This window comes from Rhinoraja longicauda, chromosome 12 (assembly GCF_053455715.1).
Source record: "Rhinoraja longicauda isolate Sanriku21f chromosome 12, sRhiLon1.1, whole genome shotgun sequence".
Lineage (NCBI taxonomy): Eukaryota > Metazoa > Chordata > Chondrichthyes > Rajiformes > Arhynchobatidae > Rhinoraja > Rhinoraja longicauda.
The window spans coordinates 23649388-23674425 of record NC_135964.1 but is presented as its reverse complement, the minus strand read 5'-3'; the positions used below and the strand labels follow the sequence as shown (position 1 = coordinate 23674425).

At 40.9% G+C, this 25038-nt stretch overlaps 1 protein-coding gene across 11 annotated transcripts in view; it reads left to right on the top strand.

Moving 5' to 3' along the window:
* Positions 1-25038, top strand: part of bcor (BCL6 corepressor) — a 279901-nt gene that overhangs the window by 181916 nt on the left and 72947 nt on the right. The window contains exon 1 of one of the 11 annotated variants that reach the window (XM_078409198.1): positions 4695-4732. The exons of 9 other annotated variants lie outside the window; for them this stretch is intronic. The gene's annotated coding sequence lies outside the window, so the exon portion shown is untranslated. Of the gene's footprint in view, positions 1-4694; positions 4733-6787; positions 7041-25038 lie in introns of those variants that run through there. One more of the 11 variants, XM_078409197.1, reaches the window with a different exon arrangement.

Below are 25038 nucleotides of genomic sequence, written 5' to 3'. Positions count from 1 at the left end.
TTATATAGTTTATATTATTATCACATGTACCAAGGTAGAGTGAATAGCTTTTGTTTGCGTGCTATCCAGTAAAAAAAAGAATATACACAATTACAATCAAGCTGTCCACGGTACAATATGTGGTCCTGCAAATAATAATATATAGGCCCCATAACTTTTGACTAAATGCATGATCACTTTCAGCCTGTTGGTCAGATAAGTTAACATAATTTCCCAATGATGGATATTGTATTATTTAATATCCTTACTTCATATATTTAATGTAGCTAGTTCACAAATATGCCATCATGGAAAACCATAATTGGATATAGATATTTTAAGATACAAACTGGTTAGAAAGGAAACTGTTAAGGTTAATAGTAAATTATATTTGGAGCCAAGCTGGTGATTTCACAACCGAATAAATGTAGATGTTCATGTTACTGGAATGCAGAGAATATGGATGAGTGAAAGTAATTGAACAAATGGTTTAACAAAAATGTACTTCACCTTTTTCAATAAGCAGCTGTGAAAGAAAATTGTGAATAAGACTGTATCTCTCTTATTTTCCATGGTGCTGCTCTATCTAAATAGCCATTCCCAATCGTGTCCTAAATCAGTTTAATAACAGAATTTTGTGCTTAATTATATCATATCCCAATAATCTATTTGCCCATTTTGGATTAAGTTTATCAATTATGGTCAAATATTGTACATTATCATAAAATTTCATTTACTGATAATCTTTTATGTCAACCTGCTTTACATTTAATAATCAATTTCCTATATATTGGGAGTAATGTACAAGAGGACCATTGGCAATTATAATCTCTTTCTGTTGTGTGGAGTCACATGAATGGTAGAATAGGGAGAGAAGATATTTATTTATGCCCATATCACTAAAATCATACAGAATTAGTCACTAAGTTGTTTTGCAAGGTATACATGTTATTACTTGCCACAAAGATAGTACATTTAAATACTGCTTACTATTTGTTTAAGTAATCCATGGTTAGTAAGAAATCAATTAATTGTATATGTTTTATATTGTTTTCTTTCCAACATAATATGTCAACATTTCTCTTAAAATTCAAGTTATGCATTTGAATCTCAGCAATATTCACTGCACACACAATGCACAGCCTTGAAACAATTCAGTGCCAGAAGTACGAAAGTAAAACTTATAACAATACCTCAAACATCAATGCTTAATGTTGCCCACACTGTAGAAAGTGTTAAAATACATCCCATCTCATCTCCCTGATAACTATCATCCTTCGGTTTCTTTCACTTTTTCTTCAATGAACATATATGAATTATGATTACACTCTCGACAAAGCCTAATACATTCATAAACAGCCTTCCTTCATTAATTGCATTAAAGATGTTCCAATGTTCAAAACGATTCATGCACCTTTCCACCCTTGTGCTTCTGCAAGGAGGGATGAAGTACAAGCTCAGAGTTTACAAAAAATGTAGGTGTAAAGCAGAATCTTTTACATAAATGCTGTCTCTGACAATGGATTGAAGCCTTGCTATGTGCCAATTAGTGCTGTGCCAGTTAGTCTGGCCAGTTTGCAGTGTACCTGGTTCATCTCTTGGCTGTGTTTGGTTTCCTCACACTTTGAAAATCCATTTTCTGTGTTTTATTTTGTAATGTCGATTATTTCAGGAAATGCTTTTTGTTTCACAACTAAAGTAATGTGGGCTCTTTAAATTGTGATATTTTATTTTTTCGAGTACATTACCTAAGATGTTTAGGTTTATTTGTCACTGCACAAGAACTGGGCAAATATAGCAAGAGTGTTTGCATCATATGCAACAATAAATAAACATAATAGATGGAAGAAAAAAGGATATAAAGTGCCTGAGTAATTCATCGGGTCTGGCAGCATCTCTGGAGAACATGGATAGGGTGATGTTTCAGGTCAGGACTCTTCTTCAGACTGATTGTATTGGGGGAGTGGGCAAACTTGCCTATCCATGTTCTCCAGAGATGCTGTCTGAGCTCTCAGTTACTCCAGCACTTTATGTCTTCTGTTTTGTCCATCAGCATCTGTAGTTCCTCATATCTACCTAATATAAGGAAGATTAAATTAATGGTATTCTGAGATGAAAGTGGCTCTTTGACACTGCTGTCTACTTTAAAAATGCCATAAACTAACAGATAGGGCCGAAGCTATATAACAGATATAACAGTTATAACAACCTATAACAGTTGGGCAAAGAGTGCATTTGCTTAGTAACTTATGCATTTCTGAAAAGATTTGTGCATTACCATTACTACTGATGCAAGACTGAGTGAGACTTCCTGGTGTGTAAATTCGGTGGGGTGTCAAATCAGTTGTTAAGGTCTGATTCTTGTGCCTTTCTGACACCTTTATCTTGCCTGCAATTAATTTAAACGTTTTGACATTGGCGATGTGGCTGCCCTTAAATTTAATTCGACCAAGCGCTCAATTGAGTAGCAAAATTAAACATGCAGCCTGGATTTTACCCGGGTGAAATTCCAATCGTATCCACATATGAAAGATGCATGGTAGAGGTAGTTGTGCGCATTTCCTGAATTAATGGTGACGTTCTTAACAAAATCTCAAAACTGCTAAAAGTAGCCTCCTAATTTGAGTCTTTGGGTCTCTTTGCATTGCAGGTTTGAATTTAACCTCACATGGGTTTAGTTTATCACCATATGGAGGAACATACACTTACAATGTACGTGTGCACATGTATGCGAGATTTAGATTAGTTTAATACAGCGCGGAAACATGCCCTTCGGCTCACCGTCCGCACCGACCAACAATCACCCGTACACTAGTTATATCTTACACACTGGGGGCAATTTACAGAAGCCAATTCACCTGCACGCCTGCATGTCTTTGGAATGTGGGAGGAAACTGAAAACCCAGAGAAAACGCACGCAGTCACAGGGAGAACACGCAAACTCCATATGGACAGCACCATACAGACATATAGTCAGGATCGAACCTGGGTCTGTGGTGCCCATCTTCAAGTTGTAACCCTAGTTAACCTTAATTCAAACGATTAGAACTGAGATGGAATTTGTCATCTTCCTGCTCTCCCTGTATTTATATTTGCAGCTGCTATGACACAATTCTGTATCCAAGGATGCTCGATCTCTCACTCTAAACAAGACAGTTAAACTTTCAGTCATGCGGGAAGCCGCCAGTGTAAACAGGACTTGCCGGCAAGAACCTGTTAGTACCTGTAGTTCAGGTTCCAGTAAAGCAGGCCTGAGAATGTTAAAGTCAGTGTAAATGCACCTCTATTCTCAGCATTGATACCGTGGTTGCAGAATAAGTATTACACAGTCCTGAGCAGCCGGCCATTGACCTCCCAAAAAGGTCAAGAGGCAGATTAATAATAAAACATGACACAGCAATGCGTTCAGGCTACATTATTATTCTACAGCTTAAAACATTCCTCCATTTGTGTCAACATACAACTACATCCATCCGTACTTCTGCTTATATCACAGACATGGAGAGATCGCTCGTTTATTTACAAAACTGGCTTACCAACTGGTACCATTTACAAGTAGTGTCATGAGATCACATTATTTCACAGGGAGGCCTGTGTTGTACGCCCATTGCGGATTATTTTAAACGTATATAGGCAAGGATATAGTTGTGTGTATAATCGACATGTATGGTACTAACAGAAACACAAAACTTGGCTGAAACAGCTAATAGTAAAACATTACAAACTCCTGACATCGTGTTTTTTTTTCACTTTCTGCCCTCCTACTGCATTTGGGAGTTATTAGACCCAGACGCTACTCAGTGCACTGTGCATAAAATTAAAATCTCTGGGGAACTGGAATACAGATGATCTTCCATAAGTATGAAGGGTCCCCATAATCACTACTCCCTGTTGAGTGGTTTATTGTCTTCTATCTTCAATTTAATAACATTGACAAACAATGTACTATTTTAGCCGAAAAGTCTAAACAGTGATTCTGGGGTGATTATTACCTATTTGGACAGCTGATCCTATCGGGTGAAATGCATGTCTGTGTCAAAGATTTGAGATTTCAGGCGATGGAGCCTTGATTTAGTTTTTTTAAATGGATATGGCCATGGTCATGTTTTTGGTGACGATACGATATTCCTTTTGTCTTTAATCATTGTGGACTCAAAAATGCTGGCGTCAACCTCGCCACCCATGGGCACAGCTTGTAAAGCCGCTGCCTCACAGGGTCAGACCCGGGTTTGATCCAGACCTTGGGTGCCGTCTGTGCCGGGTTTGACATTCTCTCTGTGATCATGTGAGTTTCCTTCACGAGCGGTGCTTCCCCCTCACATCCCAAAGACGTGCGGGTTGGTAAGTTATTTGGGCTGCTGTAAAAACTCAGCGGGTCAGGCAGCATTTGGGGAGAGAGTCGACGTTTCGGATTGCGACCCTTCTTCAGGCTGATTGGTCTGCGTGACAGAGTGTCTATGACCCTATATGATCACCAACTTAGTTCGTAATGAAATTCACGGTATTATTTTACCGATTTAATAAGGTATCGTGACTATCGCAACTGCATCACCAGCAGATTATGTGGCCTATGGTTGTGTGGCCTATTTTACTCGATCTCAACATTAGAACTTGCCACTAGAGGGGGGAGTCGAGTGTTATCTGTACTCGCATGAAAAGGGGGAAACTGTTTACAATTGTGTACACGGGAAGAGAACCATTAACAATGAGACACTGAACACCCACAGCTTTAAGACCAGTTAGACATGGCTAGGTAATGTATCGTTGAAGAATAATTTCTATGAATATCAACTGAATGTGCCTTGTCGGACCAAATGTAGATGCCCGTCCTCACTGAAACCCCTAACGTCGTTGTTGTTTGAGAGGTCACCCTGTTACAGCCAGTTACTGTTGAAATAAAATTATTGCTGGCGCCGCAGTTTTCTGAGGCAACCGGGCATAGCAGCTTCAACAGTTCACTTAAAGTTCAGCCTGAAGTTAAAATTAAGTTTATTTCCAACTTATGCAAAGTATCCTTTTAAAAACTCCTGTCAATTTCATTATTCAAAATGTCAACACGTGATCGCCAGTGCCGCTGAGTACTATGTACCGTAGTCACTGCAGGTTACTGTAATAACGCGGGTCTTTTCAGAATGATGCTACAGGTTTCAAATGGGGCACGGCGCTACTTTGACATCTTAAATATTGATTAGTAGCAGTTTAGAGCCAATAACACGGCAACTTTTTTTTTGCGCGGGGAATCACGTTTCAATAAAACAGTGAATTTTACAGCGACTATTAATAGAAGCTTAACTGATGTCGATTTTGGTGGTCTTTTCTGGTGTTTAGGGATGTTATTTCGCATGGTGTGAATTTCCGAAGAGCTTTGTTTAAAAAAAATGTGCAGTCACCATCACGTCCCGATAAGCATGATGTGTAACAGCGACTCCGTTTGTTTACGGGAGATTTTATTGGGAAACCAATCAATGAGCTGACTTTCTTAGTTATAGATTTTGTGCAGGTAATGTGATAATTACCCCGCCTTCCCCGTTCTCCCCCCACCCCACCCCATTCTCCCCCCACCCCACCCCGTTCTCCCCCCACCCCACCCAGTTCTCCCCCCACCCCACCCCACCCCATTCTCCCCCCACCCCACCCTCCCCCACCCCATTCTCCCCCCACCCGTTCTCCCCCACCCCACTCTCCCCCCACCCCACCCCACCCCGTTCTCCCCCCACCCCACCCCACCCCGTTCTCCCCCCACCCCACCCCACCCCGTTCTCTCCCCACCCCACCCCGTTCTCCCCCCACCCCACCCCACCCCGTTCTCCCCCCACCCCCCCCACCCCGTTCTCCCCCCACCCCACCCCGTTCTCCCCCCACCCCGTTCTCCCCCACGTTCTCACCCCACCCCGTTCTCACCCCACCCCGTTCTCACCCCACCCCGTTCTCCCCCCCGTTCTCCCCCCACCCCGTTCTCCCCCCACCCCGTTCTCCCCCCACCCCGTTCTCCCCCCACCCCGTTCTCCCCCCACCCCGTTCTCCCCCCACCCCACCCCGTTCTCCCCCCCCACCCCACCCCGTTCTCCCCCCCCACCCCACCCCGTTCTCCCCCCCCACCCCACCCCGTTCTCCCCCCCCACCCCACCCCGTTCTCCCCCCCACCCCACCCCGTTCTCCCCCCCACCCAACCCCGTTCTCCCTCCCACCCAACCCCGTTCTCCCCCCCACCCAACCCCGTTCTCCCCCCCACCCAACCCCGTTCTCCCCCCCACCCAACCCCGTTCTCCCCCCACCCACACACACAGAGCACTGGCGTGGATGAATTGGTTTTTTGTTCTGGTTCATTTCGCCGCAGATTTTTTTCGGGGCTCTCGCTGTTTCGACTTTCCCCGGGCGGCTGTTGTCGTCTATCGGAGCTCCTATTATTCCTCTCGACGACCTCTTCGCCCCGTCTTTGCTCCCCTGCCTTTCCTTCCTTTCGCTCTCCTTCCCCCTTTTCTCCTCTCTCGCCTTTGTCTCTTCTTCTCCGCCCCCCGCGTTCACCCCTCACTCCCGTCTTGCCTCGCTGTTTTAATTCGCTTTCGACTACCCACCGCCCTTCTGTCTCGATTCTGTCTCCGCGTTCTTTATATCCCTTATCTCGATGTCTGTTTCTTTTCTCTGTCGCTTTCGGTGTCTAATTTTACCTCCTCTGGTCTCTGGAGGTATTACGCTGCAGGCGAAGACAGCGCTTTATCAGTAGATTCGAGTCGGCAATGCCAAATGCCCCGGGGGAGCAGCGCGATCTCAGTTAATCCTAACTAGCTTGTACCCTGCGGAGATCAATGCGATAACCGTCGTCATGTGTGCTTGGGCTGCCCAGTCCTGCCAAGCACGAAAAACGCGTCGACAAACATTGGGAAGGCGCCTGAGTGAGTGCAGATGTCATCGAATCGGGGCTCCAAATCTACTTTTACGACCTCTTAACACGATTCTGCTGAGGAATCAACTCTCCGTCAGAGAAATGGGAAATCGCGCGACAGGAAACTAAAGCCGCCACTTTTAATTCTACCTTGGGATTGAAACTCACGGCAAATTGGGTGCGTTTGAATCTTTCATTTGTTGCACGGTAGAACGCTACGTGATCGTGGTTTTGATTAAATCTGACCACCTAACTTGCGGAAATGCATATTATTTTTAGGACATAGCTCATGTCCTTTACATGTGACGTTTACGGAATAATTAATAGTCCACCCACCCTGAACGTTTAAAGTAAGAATATGCACCCGTGCAACTAAAAAGCGGGCACTGCAGATTCGTGAGCGATCGATTTGAAACCATTCTTATCATGTCACTGCCTGAGATGAATTTCTACTCTCCCGTGTTTCTGTCTGTAGCGATATTGATCATAAGAGCACTTGAAGGCCTGGGTTGAGTACATTTAAAACTTAGCATATTCCATTGACTGGCACCCGGAATCAAGTCTGCAACGTTAGAATTTCGCGACGAGTTAATTAGAAGTGTTTTTGTTTCATTATCTAAACGCACCTAGCACTTCAACTTTGCCCGTTTTCAGTCTTTGTTTACGCAGTTTCTTTGATTTGGAGACTTCTTATTCTATTCTTAAAGACTTAGTTGCTCCCAGAACTGTTGTGTTTCACCCTGGTGGAGACAAACTACTGTACTAATCTGAAACCGCTCCTCCCATTCACTTCACATTTTAGGCAAGTTTAAAGGCAAATTTCCATGTTTTGCAGCGATTTAGGCAATTTTAAATAATTTGTAGTTTGACTGTCGATAACAAATAGTTTTTTAAAAAGAATAAAACTGAAAAACAATAATGAAAAATATGGCAAAGCACAAAGTGCTGGAGGACCTCAGCTGGTCAGGCAGCATCTATGAAGGGAATGGACAGGCTACATTTAAGACTGATTGTAGTAGGGGGAGCTGGAAAAGAGGTGGTACAGGACAAAGACTGGCAAATGATAGGTGGATTAGGGTGAGGTTGATTGGCAGAGGGGTAACGCCCCTCCACAGATTTAGTTTACTTTATTTATTGTCACGTGTACCAAGGTACAGTGAAAAGCTGCATGACCCGCTGAGTTACTTCAGCACTTCGTGTTTCGCTCAAGATTCCAGCATCTGCAGTTCCTCATGTTTCCATGAAGAATTTGGCTCTTGGCATTAGACCAACCTGAGAAACCCCCATTCTGCTCTATTTCTTTCCAACTCCCTTCTTTGATAACTGTACACAAAGACAGAAGGCAGAGTCAACCTCTAAGTCCCTCGAACTACACACACATAAGGACTTCCCACACCATTCTTGATGGTCTTGGCTCTCTGCTGCTGCTTCAGTTATAGATTTGACACACATCTGTAGATGGGAATTACTGATTGATCATGATCAGGGATTCTCGTCTGCATTATAGAAGGAACCAACCGGCGATTGGAAGCTGAACCAACCTGGAACAGACAAATGTTGACCAAAAATGTTAAGAGAACCCCACAAAAACAAACTCAGAAATATCCCTGAAAATAAATTGTGACTTATGGGGAAAGTTATGGGGTAGTAGTATTCAAAATACTAGTAAGACTTTTGTCATATTAATTCCTGGGAAATATTTGAATTATGATTTTGTATTCTGCTGTTTTTCAAGCTAATGATAATTGTTTTTATATTCCTTGCATGATTGGCTCTGTGACTTGGAGGAATTATGCAACTCACTTCCCAGAGTTTGCAGATGTGCTGATTTGCATCTGTAACTCATCCCTAGGTCACAGAGGCCTTTTAATTTCTCTTCCACGTTTAACGCTGACATTTCCTCTTCCCTCCCTCATCTGCCTTCAGTTAAGGGTGACACCGTTATACACCCCCTCCTCCTTGTGCAATTAATCCTCACACTTTATTATCCTTTCAGTTACATTTATTTCTCTCCTAAATTTCATTGCCACCCTCCTCTTCAGCAACATTTCTTGTGCCATCAGACTGTTGCTCCGGGCGACAGGAATGTTTTCGTAAGCAGTATTTCTCACAATCATTTTGTAAGATCAGGAATACCGGTCCCACAAAATTATAAGAAATAAATCCCTTCCTTCATTGTGGCCTGCCTCCTGCTGCTAATCCAGGGATCAGGAACAAGAAGCAGCACTCTAGTGATTTTGTACATTGCCAATGAATGGTAACCCCTGCAATGGACTAAAATTAAATTTTAGAAAATGTACTCCCATTTTATGATTTAGTTTCTCATGAAAATGCAGTGAAAATGTTCCAATTTGCATGCAAAAAAATGATAACATTAATGTGGCAGGCTACGATACTGTAGTTATCTTACGTTTTTGTAGGTTGCTTGAATCCTAAATTGTTTGAAATTTGATTTACAGTATGCAATTTATTCCATGCAGATCAACAATGTTGTTAAAGTAAGAATTTTGGTTCAAAATTGAGCCTGCCTATTTGTTGAAAATGTAAACCAAGGACAGAAGCTGTTTAATTGAGAGCAGCTCAGTCCACATCTGTAGAGTCAAAAGACTGGAAATGATAGACAGATAGACAGTCTGAAGAAGGATCTCGACCCAAAAGGTCACAAATTCCATTTCTCCAGAGATGCTGCCTGACCCGCTAGTTACTCCAGCATTTTTTGTCTATCTTTGGTGTAAACCAGCATCTGCAGTTGCTTGATATGATGGTTCAAGTATGCATCCTTTATCAAAACTAAAGTGTAGAGCTGGCTGAACAGTTGTCAAGTCAAGTCAAGTCAATTTTATTTGTATAGCACATTTAAAAACAACCCACGTTGACCAAAGTGCTGTACATTTGATTAGGTTCCAATAGAAAAAAAATGAAAACATACAGTAGCACGCAAACAGTTCACAGCGCCGCCTCAATGAGCCTCAAACGCTAGGGAGTAGAAATATGTTTTGAGCCTGGACTTAAAGGAGTCGATGGAGGGGGCAGTTCTGATGGGGAGAGGGATGCTGTTCCACAGTCTAGGAGCTGCAACCGCAAAAGCGCAGTCACCCCTGAGTTTAAGCCTAGACCGCGGGATAGTGAATAGCCCCAAGTCGGCCGATCTGAGGGACCTGGAGTTAGAGAGGGGGGTTAGAAGATTTTTGATGTAGGGGGGGGAGTGTCCATTTAGGGCTTTATACGTGAATAGGAGGAGCTTGAAGTTGATTCTGTACCGTACAGGGAGCCAGTGGAGAGAGGCCAGAATCGGGGTGATGTGGTCCCTTTTACGGGTACCCGTCAGGAGTCTCGCTGTGGCGTTTTGGACCAGTTGCAGGCGGGACAGGGAAGATTGGCTGATCCCAGTGTATAGGGAGTTGCAGTAGTCTAGGCGGGAGGAAATGAAAGCGTGAATGATTTTTTCTGTGTCGTCGAATTGGAGGAAAGGTTTGATTTTAGCTATGGTTCGAAGTTGGAAGAAGCTGGCTTTTACCACAGCGTTGACTTGCTTATCAAATTTTAAGTTGTGCACTGCATCATATTTCATTTTATTCCCTGAACCTTGAATGAAAAGAAAAACTGGGTTATACAAACTAATTGAACATAATGTGATGGGCAGAAATAATAGTAGAAAGTTTGAGACAAGAGTGAAGGTCAGGGTACAAAAGAGTGCAAATTTAATAAATAAGAGGACAGATATGATTATAGGAAGCAATGAAACATCAGTAATGAAACTGTTGCAATGAGAATTAAGACCATGTTAATTTCATGTGAAGCATTGTACACACCACGAACAAGCCAAGAGAATGGAGGTTGTAATCAGAACTGAGGAACTGATAACAACAATGTTGACTTCTACATTTTATTGAAATTGCATTTACTTCTGCGGAACATAATAGAGAATGAAGAAATGTAGGTTAGTTTTGTTAATTTTAACAATGACCATTGCAGCAGCTAGACAGGGCATCACTAATAAAAGATGTGGACAGAACCCAAATGGATTGATCTGAAGAGGGGACTACCGCACTTTTTGGGGTAGATGAAAGATCACCAAACAGACAAAAAATATGGAGAAAGAAAGAAATGTTGGTAAACCCAAGAAATGATTAAAAGCAAAATCATGGGGAATTTGATCTATTCCCAAATAAACTGAGAGGGAGAATAAGGAAAAGGGGGAAAGGTTGTGCTTAGTTTGACAGCCTAACCTATATCCATAACATTGTAACGTGCTTATCCATATTTGTTGAATCCCTAATCTATTTTCATCAGTTTGTAAACTTCTAGTTAGGCAATTTCTTGACATTTTCTGTTCCAAAAAGGAGAGTAACATTTCCAAACTTTCCTAAAATCTACCTATCCTCTTGGTATATGGGGTGGCACAGCTGTAGAGCCACTCTCTCATAGCCTCGGAGAATCCATGTTCAGTACTGACATTCAATTTTGTTTGTGTGGAGTTTGCACATTCTCCCTGCGACTGTGTGGGTTTACTTCCATATCTCAAATGGGGAGATTTGATTAGCGGGAAGATTATAGATAGAACACAGTACAGCACTTGTACAGACGATTGGGCCCACAATGTCTGTGCTGAACATGATACCAAGATAAATCCATCTCATCTGCCTGTGCATGATCCCCCATATCCTTCCTTTCCCTGCCTATCCAAAACCCTCTTAAAGGCAACTGCAGGATCTGCCGCCACTATTCAAGTTATATACAATGACAGCCCACCCTACCTCCCATATTGGGCTCCATGCTTTGCCTTGCTTTCTTATCAAGTTATCAAGTGTTAGTTTATAAACTAAACTCAAACTCAAGAGCCATGACCTGCAGTCTTTTGTTGTCTCCACATATCACCTCCCAGCCTCTGCTGTAATCCCCCTTTCCTCCTCCACCTGACCATCCACCAATCAACCTTCCTCACCTGGATCCACCTAACACTTGCCATCTCTTGCCCAATCCCTATTCTTTACCTCTTTATATTGGCTCTCTTCCCTCCTTCAGTGCATATGAAGTATCCTGACCGAAAACATTGACTGTCCATTTCACTCCACCGATGCTGCCTGACATGCTGAGTTCCTCCAGCAGATTATTTTGTTGCTCTGCATTAGTGCAAGTTCCATTGCTTTTTGTCATCGGAAGTTTGAATTGAAAATGTCAAAGAATATATAATAATTATAAAAGTAGATCTATAAGCATATGGCAGAAGATCTTGTCTAAATATATGTGAAAATCTTCCAAATCTGAACTTCATAATTTGTATTGACATGTAACCTGTAATAATATGCAAATAACATTTAAAAACTAAAGGCACTCAAACACACTGCTTATGTGTAATCCAAAGTTGTCCAGAATCCAAATAATGCTTGGTCCCAAAGAATTTGAACAGAAGATCAACAGTACAACTAACAATTGGAACTCTGGGATGAGAAGAGTTTCGTAAAGGGATGGGTAAGGTAAAGAATTAGGAGATGAAACTGAAATCACAAGGATTTAGCGTCATAGAACGAAAACAATTTGCAGCAAAGGAGGCCATGCAGCTCGCCGTTTCTATGGTAGCTGATTAAATCTACTCGGACAAATCCCGCGTCATATCTCTTGATTTGTAACTTTATAGGTTATGCAATATCAAGTGTCCATCCAGTTAATTAAAGAAGAGGATCTCTGTCACTGCCCCTGTTTTAAGCATTGAGTTCTAGACCCCTGATACTCTCATTATTTCTCAACTCTCTTTTAATTTCTCAGTATCTAAGCCCCTAGTTATTGATCTCCCTGCGAAAGGAAATAGGGCCTTGCTAATCACCCTCTCTAGCCCTCGTGTAATTTTATAGATCATGCTTTATTTAGTCTTCCCTCAGCTTTTCCTCTGGTAAAATAAATCTATCTAATCTTTCTTCATGACAAAATTTCACTGACCTAAATAATATTCTTCTACACCACTTCTCTACATATTGCATATTTTCTGTGTTGTATCCAGACTGTATGTAGTAATCAGAACTGTATGTAGTATTTTATCAGTTCTGGCAATGATCTTCCTTCCCTTGTGTCCTGTGCTTTGGCTTATAAAAGGCATGGATCCTCTGTCACCTTAATCATCTTTTCTATTTGCCATGTTACTTTCAAGAGCCTGTGGATGTGCACTCCAACATCCCCTCTTTCTCATCGTCACTCAAAATCCTACCATGTAGTGTATTTCCTTTCCTTATTTGCCCTCACCAAATGGATTAATTGATACCTCCACTTTCTGTCGCATTATTCACTCCTCTGACCATTTTACATATCATCAGAAGATTTTTTTATCATGACTGCTAAATTTAAGGCCAGATCACTGAAATGTAGCACAGAAACAGACCCCAGGAGATCCTCACCTGGTATAGTTTTCCTATCACTAAAACTCCTTTCTTTGGAGTCAGAATCTAACTAACCGCTTTTTCTTGTACTGTTTGTGGCTTTAATTATCGCTTTCTCTTGGATCAATTGGGGCTCTGCTTTTCTTATCAGTTTGCCATATGAGCCTTGATAAAATCCATGTACACCATCGGTATCGTGATCCTTTTTGCCAACTTTGATACAGATTCAGATTCATATGCGATAACATTCTGGAATCCTTCCTTTTAACATTGGAAAATGGTTCATCTGAACCAAAAGAGGAAAATATGCTGCCTTGTGCAGATTTTCTCAAAACTGCTGAGATCTTCTGTAATATTGGGATTACTCAGCCTGCTTGTGGCCAGAAAGGTGACAGTAATAATGTTTCCAATGCTGCACTACATCACTGCGGAGGGTAATGCCTCTTTGTAAATGGCACGGGCATGACTTGGAGCACTTGCACTGAAGTTTGTATGTTTGTAAATCCTCCGAAATTAATAACTTGGGATTTATCTCATATTTTACTGACAAACTTCCTTTTTGTTTAATATACGTTCGCTCATCATTAAGTTTAACAAATCTAATTCTTCACTCCAAATTTCTCTTACTCATATTTCAATTAACCGTATAAATGGGTGCCTGGATTGATGTTGCCCATTGTACATTAGGGCACAGTCTATATGGCACTCATTGAATGCTAAGTTAGTAGAGTCAAGGATTTCTACTTTGTATTATGAAAGATGGAGTTCAATTTTCAGGAGTCTGATATGAAGAAGTGTTTGGGTCACTTACATTTTGAATCATGGTTAACAGGTACTATGCAGGACTTCAATGGTTCAATGGGACTTTATTGTCTCATGTAACTAGGTGCAGTGAATTACTTTTTTTGCACGCGTTTCAGTAAAAATCTCACTATACATTGGCACAATCTTACTTAAGTACAAGAGTGTAAGAATAGTAGGTTGCACTGAGGTACTGCACAAGAGTCGCCACGTTTCCAGCGTCATCTAGTGCTCTTCAAGTTCAGAGTTGTTAAAGATATTTGAGTCTTAACTTGACCATAAAGGCCTGTGGCGGCGACTTATCGGAACTTTTGCAGTTAGTTATTCAATTCTAAGTACAGGTTTGACAATACCAAATGTAATAAAAAGGCACTGCAGATGCTGGTTGTATGAGCCATTTGTGTTTATTAGCTATCTTAGCATATTATATTATTTTGTATCCTGCTGTATTATTTTTGGACACTTGGGGGCTGTCGTGAGATGAATACAAGGCTTACATATATGGGCATATATGGACAGGGAGGAGCCAGAATTAGGAGTATAATTGGGAATGCACTGACGTAATGCTTCAGACACGAGAGGAGCTTGGCTAGATACAGTTCTTACCAAGTCTATGACGGGAGAAATACTATCTGTAACATTACTTCAATAAACGACTAATTAAACTGAAACGTCGTGAAGATCTCTCTCGTTGTTTGCGTCAAGAATGATCACTCCACTCCTTTCGTGAAGTGGTGACTAAAGGAGACGACTCGATGGTAGGAATCGAAGTTGTCACTATACTGGTTTATAGCAAAGATAGAGACAAAATGCTGGAGAAACTCAACATCTCTGGAGAAAATGAATAGGTGACATTTCGGGTCGGTAACCTTCTTCAGCTAATACCTACATTTTCACTCTTTCCCCTAATCTATTTTGTAATATTTTTCTTCTAATCTATGTTTGTCACATTCTGTAGTCTAAATTTCATTTAAACAAAGTTTCAGCACCAAACCATCTGCCAGCAGCACTCTTGACCAAACCATGATTGTCTCCCTGTTAAGTTTCCCTTTGTGTGTGTGTATGTTTATTTCACCCTGTATGCAAGTGCTGTGCCTCTATATCAGACGTTGCTGAGCAAAACTTCCCAATCTTAAAACTTTTAATTAAAAAATCTTATGTAATAAAGCCCCTCCCATAGAGTTGGTATATGAAATCTAGATATTTTTTATGAATACTTAAAAAGCATTACAGTCAGTCCCTGGGTTCTGTAATGGTTCCGTTCGTTAGAGCTGTCTATCAGCTGATTTATCTACAAGTCAGAAATGCCCATTTTCTAGAGGTATCCATATCATATCGCACTACATATACTTGATCACTTTTTCATTTCATTATCACTGACCCATAATTAAAATAATAGTTATAGAGTTATCCAGCAGGGAAGCATGCTCTACTCATCCATTCTAACCAGTATGCACATCTACACGAGTCTCATTTGACTCATAGCCCTCTAAACCTTTCCTTTTCATGTACCTGTCCAAATGTATTTTAAATGGTGTTGTAGTACCTGCATCAACAACCTCTGGTAGCTTATTCCATGTACCCGCCACTCATGTTCCTACTTTCCCCTCTCACTTTAAACCTATGGTTCTTGATTCCCTTACCCTAGGTAAAAGACTTTGTGCATTCACCCTATCTATTCCCCTCGTGAACCTATAAAATCAGTCCTCAGCCCTCTATGCTCTCAGGAATAAAACCTCAGCCTGCTCACCCTCTCCTCATCAAACTTTTCTGCGCAGTTTCCCTTAATGGCATATTTCCTATAGCAGGATGAACACAATTTCCAAGTGCCACCTCATCAACATCTTGTACAACTGCAACATAATGTGCTGACTTTTATACCCAATGCTCTTACTGGTGAAGATTACTGCTAAAGCCCTCTTCACCATCCAGTCCACGTGGCATCAAGTTCAGAGATGTTTGTACCTCATATTCCTTTGTGCCTCTGTTCCATCGCACTCCCAAGGCTGTACCGAACACTGTGAAAGTCGTACCCTGGTTTGATGACCCAAAATGAATTAAACTTAATTGGCCATTCCTTAGCTTATCCCCTTGTTCAAGCAAAATCCTGCTGCAATTTGTGATAACCTTGTTCACCATCTAATAGATACTAGACGACCCGTGGACCCGTTGGGTCCCTGTTGTGACAGCGGGGGCGGGCGAGGGGGGAGAGGAGAGGGCCTCGGCAGCCAGCAGCAGTAGAATGGCCGCAAAGCGCTGCCCTGTGTTTGTCCTGCCGGTGGCCATCTTCTTTCACCTTCTCTCTGCCGCCGTGCTGCACCACGGGAGGAAGGTAAGGCGTGGGGCACGCCTGGATGGGCGCTGGTCCTCCTGGTGCTGCTGCGCAGGCGCGCCGCCACCGGAGCCCCGGAAACCATCCCCCGTTGTGACGCCGTATTAGATTTTAAATGGCGATCTCATATATATGATCCGTTAGGTTCCCATTGTGATGCTGAACACGGAAGTATCACTGCGCAGGTGCGGCTGCCGGGCAAGTGAGAGCGATTTATTAAAGTTTAAAAAATGAATAACTTAAAAAATATATAACAACAATTTGAACGGAACTTGCTGTTGCACACCGCAGGCCAATGGTGAGTAAGGCGCCCCTAAAATTGTTGTGCTATCATGTACCATTTTGGCTGTATTTCGGGAACGACATACATACATACATACATACATACATACATACATACATACATACATACATACATACATACATACATACATACATACATACATACATACATACATACGTACATACAAGATGAGAGTTTTAGTAATATAATTATATATATATATATATATGTATATAGATATAGATATGTTGAATCCAGTTATTAATGGGTACACAAAATATATTATTATCATCGAAACACAAGAAATTGCAGTTGCTAGAATCTTGCGCAAAATGCTGGAGTAAGTCAGCGGGTCAGGCAGGACCTCTGTAGCTGACGTTTTGGGTCAGGACTAATCTTCAGCCTGGTATAATTGTTATCATTGACATTAATATTTCATATTATTAACAGCTTGAAAAATGCTTAAAAAATGTAGAGGAGAATTTGCATAAAGTTGGATTTTGATAACTCGGGTCATTTGCAACCTGAACTGCCCCTGCACAACAAGATAATTGGGCTGTGTAGAACTATGGGGTTACTACTCTTTGGAATGATTTAGCATAGGATGATGGAGTTACTGTTGTTGCACAGACTAGCGATATCTTGACTTATAGGCTGGTCAAGAATAATGTATATACATTCTCTTGTTAAAGACCATATTTTGGATTGGTTCCAATGATTCAATATTACTCTAATCCTTTTGTCAACAATGTCTTGAATATTAGGTTTTTTTCAGTGTTGTGACATGCTGTAATCTCCATAATTTTGATAGAAGGTGCTGCTGCCTGCTGTTTTACTTGCAAATAGCAGTCTATATTGCTAACCGTCCAATACTGAAGCGGGATAACTTTCGTAAATAAATCAATGTAGAATTAATAATATGTGCTTGAAGTAAAACTATTAAAAATCATTGTTGTTGTCCCATAGTACACAGACTTCCCGTTACAGGTGTGTTTAACTATACTTTATTAATGTTGACCAACAACTAGGAGATTAATATTTTACAGAGTGCAACTTTGCTCTAATCTCTAACTTTCTTTAAATGTAAAATTTTTATATATTCTAAAACTCACAATGGGATTTGATTAATATTGTTGTTTCAATACCTTTCATTCCATTTTTTTGCAGTTTTGGATCTCGGTGTGATGTGTAAACTGCCCAAATATTCTGACAGAAATTATATATTGATAAAGTAAATTAATTCTCTGCCTTCATCAGAAAAAAACCAACAGGCACACATATACCAATGAGGCAGTTCCTTAGAGCGAATCCCTGTTACCAGTCCAATGAATCATCCCTCTATGGCAAGTATCTTCTTTATTGAATAAGGAGACCAAAACTGTAATAATACTGCAGGTGTAGTCTCATTTGAACTCTATATAATTGCAGCAAAATGTCTGTAACTCATATATTTGAATCCTCTTGCAATCAAAGCACAATTTACCATTTGCTTATCTAATTGTCAGTACATGCATGCTGGCTCTGTGATTCTTGTAGAAAGACACTTCAGTCTCTTTGCAGATCAACATTACCCAATTTTTCATTGTTTAAAAATGCTCTGTTTTCCTGCCCAGTGCACCAAAGTGGATATCTTTACATATTTTTGCATTGCATAGCATTTGCTCTGTTCGTGCCCATTTACTCAAGTTGCCTTTATCTCCCTGAAATCTTTTTACATTCTCGTTCCTATTCACAATCTCACCAAGTTTTGTATCACAAGCAAACTTGGAAATTATGACATTAGGGATAGTTATTGATGTAGATCTCAAATATTTGACGATGAAGTTCTGATCTCTTTGGTACCCACTAGTCAAATGGCCTCCTCCTGCACCTATTTTCTATATATACTTACCTTGTAAGTGATACAGCAGAGATTACGTAGGTTGATTCCCGGGAAGATAAATCATTCCAGGAGATGATGCGTAAGATTGAAATAAATCCACCAGTGTTAGGAAGAATTAGACGTGGTTTTGTTGACACAGGTAAGGTTCTAAAATAATTGACATTGAGCTTAGAAAAACGACTTTCACTGGCTAGAGACTGTAGGATTAGGCAGTATAATTTCAGGATACTGAGTCATCGATTTTGGATTGTGATGAGGAGCAATGTCATTATTAAGAGGATTGTCGATCTCTGGAATTCTGTATCCCAGAGGGCGGTGAATACTCCACCATTGAGTACAATCAAGACTGCTAGGGATATGCGATACAGACTTACCAATGCACACATTTTATGACTTTTAAGCAAGCAGAGGAATATATTTTAATAGCACAAGGGCTTGCATCTAATTACTTTGGAGTTCAAGTCACTACTAAATTGACCAGGGAGTTTTTTTTCAAGACCTGTATCAAAGGATTGGAACTGGGTGGGAAAGTGATCATGAGGTGCAGGGTCAGCTATGATCTTTCTGAACAGTGAAGCCTACTTGAGGGCATGTGTGGCCTATTTCTGGCTCCAAGAGCAGGAGCACAGCTTGCTTTATGGAGCCAGGAGGAGCACAGCTACACTCTCTGATCTCACTCATTTTCGGGCTTTCTGTTTTACTCCAGGGACATCTTGTCGATTAGGTTGTTCAGGTTCTGGTAAAGCTTGAGATGAGGAGGAATATCTTTATAAGCAAGTAAAAGTTTAGTCTGTTAAATGAATCAGCTACTTTTTGTTTAGAGCCTCATTTCAATGTTAAACTGAGATTTATGTTAAAAACAAGGCTACAAAAAGCCTCTCTTTTTCGCCCCTGACCATTTTAGCAGTGACCTGAACTCGAATGCAGTTAGATGCTGTTAAATGATAATCCTGTAATTATTTAGATTAATAAAATGGGTCCATTGTTAAATGTAGTCCTCCCCTCTGTTCACCCCGGTGGTTCTTAGTTGAGAAGGCGTGTGTACACAAGAGTTTGTGTTCAGTGAAAGGAACAAAGCTGTTCAACGTGAACTTAGATCTGTAAATAAATAGGCCAATTCATTCTATAGAATCCACCTCAGCACCAAAATACATAGCATATAATTCACATATAGTATTTTTTTAAAGCTTTATATAGCCTGTGCATTTTCCAAAATATACAGCACTTTTTATGCAATATGGTCTTAATGCAAATTCTTAAGACAGGATATTATTTTGAAAGGAAATGCAGATTTCTGCTGTAGGCTGTAATGTCTGGCTGTAGGCTGTAATGTCTGGCAGTTTGCGGAAGTTCTGTTCCAGTTGATATGATTTTGTTTTGCCTGTTGGATTTAGCCACCTTGATTTAAATTTAGTTGTTATTTGCTACATGTGTGATCAGCAGCACGCAGTTTTATCTTCTGTTTATGGAAGTTTAAGCCTAAATGCTTTACTTGGAAATTAGTTTAAATGCCCCCTGATCTTGAGCAAACCACCCACTTCGTCTTTGCTCAAAAATGAATTCTGAGGTGGATGTGTCCACTTTGAGAATTCTGTTTCAACATTTGGCAGCACAGTGGTGCAGCTGGTAGACCTGCTGCCTCACAACACCAGAGACCCGGTTCGATCCTGACCTTGGGTGCTGTCTGCATGGAGTTTGCATGTTCTCCCGGTGATCACGTGGGTTTCCCCCGCGTGCTCTGGTTTCCTCCCACAACCCACAGACATGTGGGTTTGTAGGTTAAGTCACCTATGTAAATAATTGCCCCAAAAGTATAGGGAGTGTTTGGGAAAGTGTGATAACATAGAACTAGTATGAATGGCTGATCGATTGTCTGCATGGACTGTTTCTATGCTGTTTCCCTAAACTAAACTGAACTAAATCCTTCTGTTGATTTCTGTCAACCTCTTGATTTTAATTTTTGTGGACCAAGTCACGTTGATGTGTTGATAAGATTATCACCAGTACCAACAGTTATCAACAGCCCAATAATACGAAGGCACTGACTAACAGTCACTGTTAAAGTACCATGAAATATCATTGAAGTAGATTTGGTCATCAACTCCTTTCACTTTCAAGTCTGAAGAAGGGTCTCGACCCAAAACGTCACCCATTCCTTCTCTCCTGATCTGCTGCCTGACCCGCTGAGTTACTCCAGCATTTTGTGTCTACCTTCAATTTGAACCAGTATTTTCCTACACACCTTTCACTTTCAAGTTCAATGACTTCTCCCTGTCAATTCCTAGTGCATTTCTTGAAATAGTTCTACAATGGGCCTCCTGTACTGTAGAATCAGCCTCCGTTTGTGTCAAGTACTAGACCGCATTAAACAATCAGGATTTGAGTTCCAGGTTGCAACTTTTAATGATGCTAACCTTTTCTTTCAAAGGAGCTGAAGAGGGTCTATAGAATTATGAACTGTCTGAGACCTTGGCCACAAGAGAACACGGCAATTCTACTAATAAGAGAGTTCATAATACCAGCAAGATGTCAGTTCATCTCAAGGTAGTAGCAACTTGTTTAGATGCTCAGGAAGGTAGTCATGCACATATTTACTGAACAAAAGAAGCAACGGTGCCAAGTGTATGGACCCGCATTTGCTTTTTTAAATGCATAATTAAAATAACAATCTTTTCTACTGAAGGCATCAATTCTTGCTCTGGGCTGCAGTTACAGATTATGGTTACCTCCAATGCCTCGTATATGCACCTATTATTTATTGGTGAGCAGGAATGGTGTATCTTGCCTTACAGTAATATCACAACCAAGGATATTTTGTTTAATTACTGACCGACTTACACCATAGATTGCAAGATTTTAATAAGAAACACACCTTTTACTTCTCCTTAGTAAGAATTTTAGCTAAGCAGTAAACTAAAGGTCACACTGTGAGCATTATGGGCCCATATAGCAAGGCCCCAATTAGCATCCAGGTCCACCTACATCTGAGCCTGAGTTAATGCTAAGTTTAAGCAGATTACTATCAGGCATGTTTCTGTAACAGTTGGTTTAAGTCATAATGAGGACGTAGCTGCATTGCTGGAGCATTTTGAAATTAATGCAGACAGTGTATATGACTATCAGCTTTCATTTTGCAGCCTGCAGACAAGGTGAAAGCAGTTTCTGTGGTGATTAACTGCAGGTCCCTGTAATTATCTGGGTGTTTCCACTAGTGGGAGAGTCTGACTAGAGGTCATAGCCTCAGAATTAAAGGACGTTCTTTTAGGAAGGAGATGAGGAGACATTTCTTTAATCAGAGAGTGGTGAATCTGTGGAATTCTTTGCCACAGAAGGCTGTGCAGGCAAAGTCAGTGGATTTATTTAAGGCAGAGATAGATAGATTCTTGATTAGTACGGTGTCAGAGGTTATGAGGAGAAGGCAGGAGAATGGGGTTAAGAGGGAGAGATTCTTGTTCTGAATTCCAGCATCTGCAGTCTCTTGTGCATCCATAATAATTATTTAAACTTGTTAAGCCTTGAGATGTGCACAATTAAGTTAAGAGTTTTATCTCTCTTTTGGAGAGATTTTACCCCTGATTACTGGTTATGATGAACAATGCTACAGTCAATGCATTGGGGAAAATGAAACATTAGCAGTTCCTTGTTCCCATATCATCAAAGCATGTTATTTAATTTCATTAAAATGTTTTAAAAGAGTTGCTGAAATCACTAAGAAAAAATGTTTTTTTATGTTGAATAATTGACACTGCAATAATTTAACAAATCCCTTTTCTGAGATTACAATTGTAAAAGGCGTAATTGGTCACATCAGAAGAAAAGAATACAAAAACTTGTGAACCTGTTGTATCTGTTGAGCATTCTCTGTGGCATAAAACGGCTCTGAGTTAGATTGCAAAGTGACTGTGTTAGTAGTTGTTTGCCAGGTGTAAGTCAAACAGCCACAGTTGACTCAGAATATCTCCATTTAAAAGTGCAAAATCAGCCGGGGTTCCCTTTTGTAATTGTTTTACTATATTGTTGTAGAGTTGTAGTTGTATGTAAATGTAGATTATTGGTATAAACCTTATAAAAAAAATAATCTGTCAGACTTTTGAGGGCAATACCAGTTCTGCAATGTGTGAATTGCTTGGATCATTTAGTTTAGTTTCGTTTAGGAATACATCGTGAAAACAGGCCCTTCAGTCCACCGAGTCCACATCGATCAACAACCCATGCACACTAGCACTTATCCTACACATTAGGGACAATTTACCAATTACAAACCTGTACATCTTTGGAATATGGGAGGAAACTGGAGCACCGGGAGAAAACCCACGTAATCAAGGGGAGAACGTACAAACTCCGTAGACAGCATTCGTAGTCAGGATTGAACCCGGGTCTCTGGTGTTGTAATGTAGCACCTCTACCACAGTGCCACCGTGCCATCCTAAGCGAAGATTTGCAGCAATGTTTTCGGCAAACTGAATACTTTATACAAAATAAGCACTGTAACCGTAATATTCTGTTCAGTATTCTCTTTCCTCAAAGTACTTGTTCTTTTGTATTGTTCAATTTTTGAAATGAGCATGAGCATGTAGAATTTTGGTCAAGAGGCTACACAGACAGAGCATGAAAGATCTGGGCCACAGAGAGTACAGAACACAAGTTTAATTGTTTATAATGTTTTTGCACCTGAAAGGATTTGTAGAAATGTTAACTCATTCATATTTTAATAAATTCCATGACCTACTCGCAAGGCTCGGTGCTGGGAGCGCAGCTATTTACAATATACATTAATGACTTGGATGAAGGGATTAAAAGTACCATTAGCAAATTTGCAGATGATACAAAGCTGGGTGGTAGTGTGAACTGTGAGGAAGATGCTATGAGGTTGCAGGGTGACTTGGACAGGTTGTGTGAGTGGGCGGATGCATGGCAGATGCAGTTTAATGTGGATAAGTGTGAGGTTATCCACTTTGGTGGTAAGAATAGGAAGGCAGAGTATTATCTGAATGGTGTCAAGTTAGGAAAAGGGGACGTACAACGAGATCTGGGTGTCCTAGTGCATCAGTCACTGAAAGGAAGCATGCAGGTATAGCAGGCAGTGAAGAAAGCCAATGGAATGTTGGCCTTCATAACAAGAGGAGTTGAGTATAGGAGCAAAGAGGTCCTTCTGCAGTTGTACAGGGCCCTAGTGAGACCGCACCTGGAGTACTGTGTGCAGTTTTGGTCTCCAAATTTGAGGAAGGAAATTCTTGCTATTGAGTGCGTGCAGCGTAGGTTTACTAGGTTAATTTCCGAAATGGCGGGACTGTCGTATGTTGAAAGACTGGATCGACTAGGCTTGTATACACTGGAATTTAGAAGGATGAGAGGAGATCTTATCGAAACGTATAAGATTATTAAGGGGTTGGACACGTTAGAGGCAGGAAACATGTTCCCAATGTTGGGGGAGTCCAGAACAAGGGGCCACAGTTTAAGAATAAGGGGTAGGCCATTTAGAACTGAGATGAGGAAAAACTTTTTCAGTCAGAGAGTTGTAAATCTGTGGAATTCTCTGCCTCAGAAGGCAGTGGAGGCCAATTCTCTGAATGCATTCAAGAGAGAGCTAGATAGAGCTCTTAAGGATAGCGGAGTCAGGGGGTATGGGGAGAAGGCAGGAACGGGGTACTGATTGAGAATGATCAGCCATGATCACATTGAATGGCGGTGCTGGCTCGAAGGGCCGAATGGCCTCCTCCTGCACCTATTGTCTATTGTGATGTATATTCTGATATTGATTATTCATTTCTCAAACAGCAACATTAATCATGACATAGGATCGGCTTTGATCACTTGCTGCACATGTTAAATTTTGCAGTTTGTTGTATATTATTAATGGGGGTATTGTTAGATCTGTGGTCTTAAGTATGAAATCTGAATTTTGGAATTTTATGTGTACAAAATAAGATATTTTGTATATTATTGATGGAGGTATTGTTAGATCTGTGGTCTTAAGTATGAAATCTGAATTTTTGAATTTTATGTGTACAAAATAAGATATTGTTTATTGGATAAGATAGAAGAACAAGAGACACACCATTGCAGATAATCTGTTAATGGTTGCATCCTGATCATGAACATTCCATGATATTGGCCTCTGAATGATGAATAAGATATCACAACTTTTTAATACCAAATTAAGAGCAGAAAGAAGAACATATTTTAGACTTTAGAGATATAGTGCAGAAATAGGCCCTTCGACCCACCGAGTCCTCGCCAACCAGCAATCGTATTAGTGCACTAATCCTACGTTAAGGACAATTTACAATATTTACCGAAGCCAGCTACCCTACAAACCTGTATGCCTTTGGAGTGTGAGAGGAAACCGGAGCTGCCGGAGAAAACCCACACAGTCACAGGGAGAATGTACAAACTCCGTACAGACAGCAGCTGTAGTCAGGATCGAACTGGGTCTCTGGTGCTGTAAGGCAGCAATTCTACCGCTGTGTCAATGTGCCGCCAGAAAAAATGTCCTTGATGAGAGCA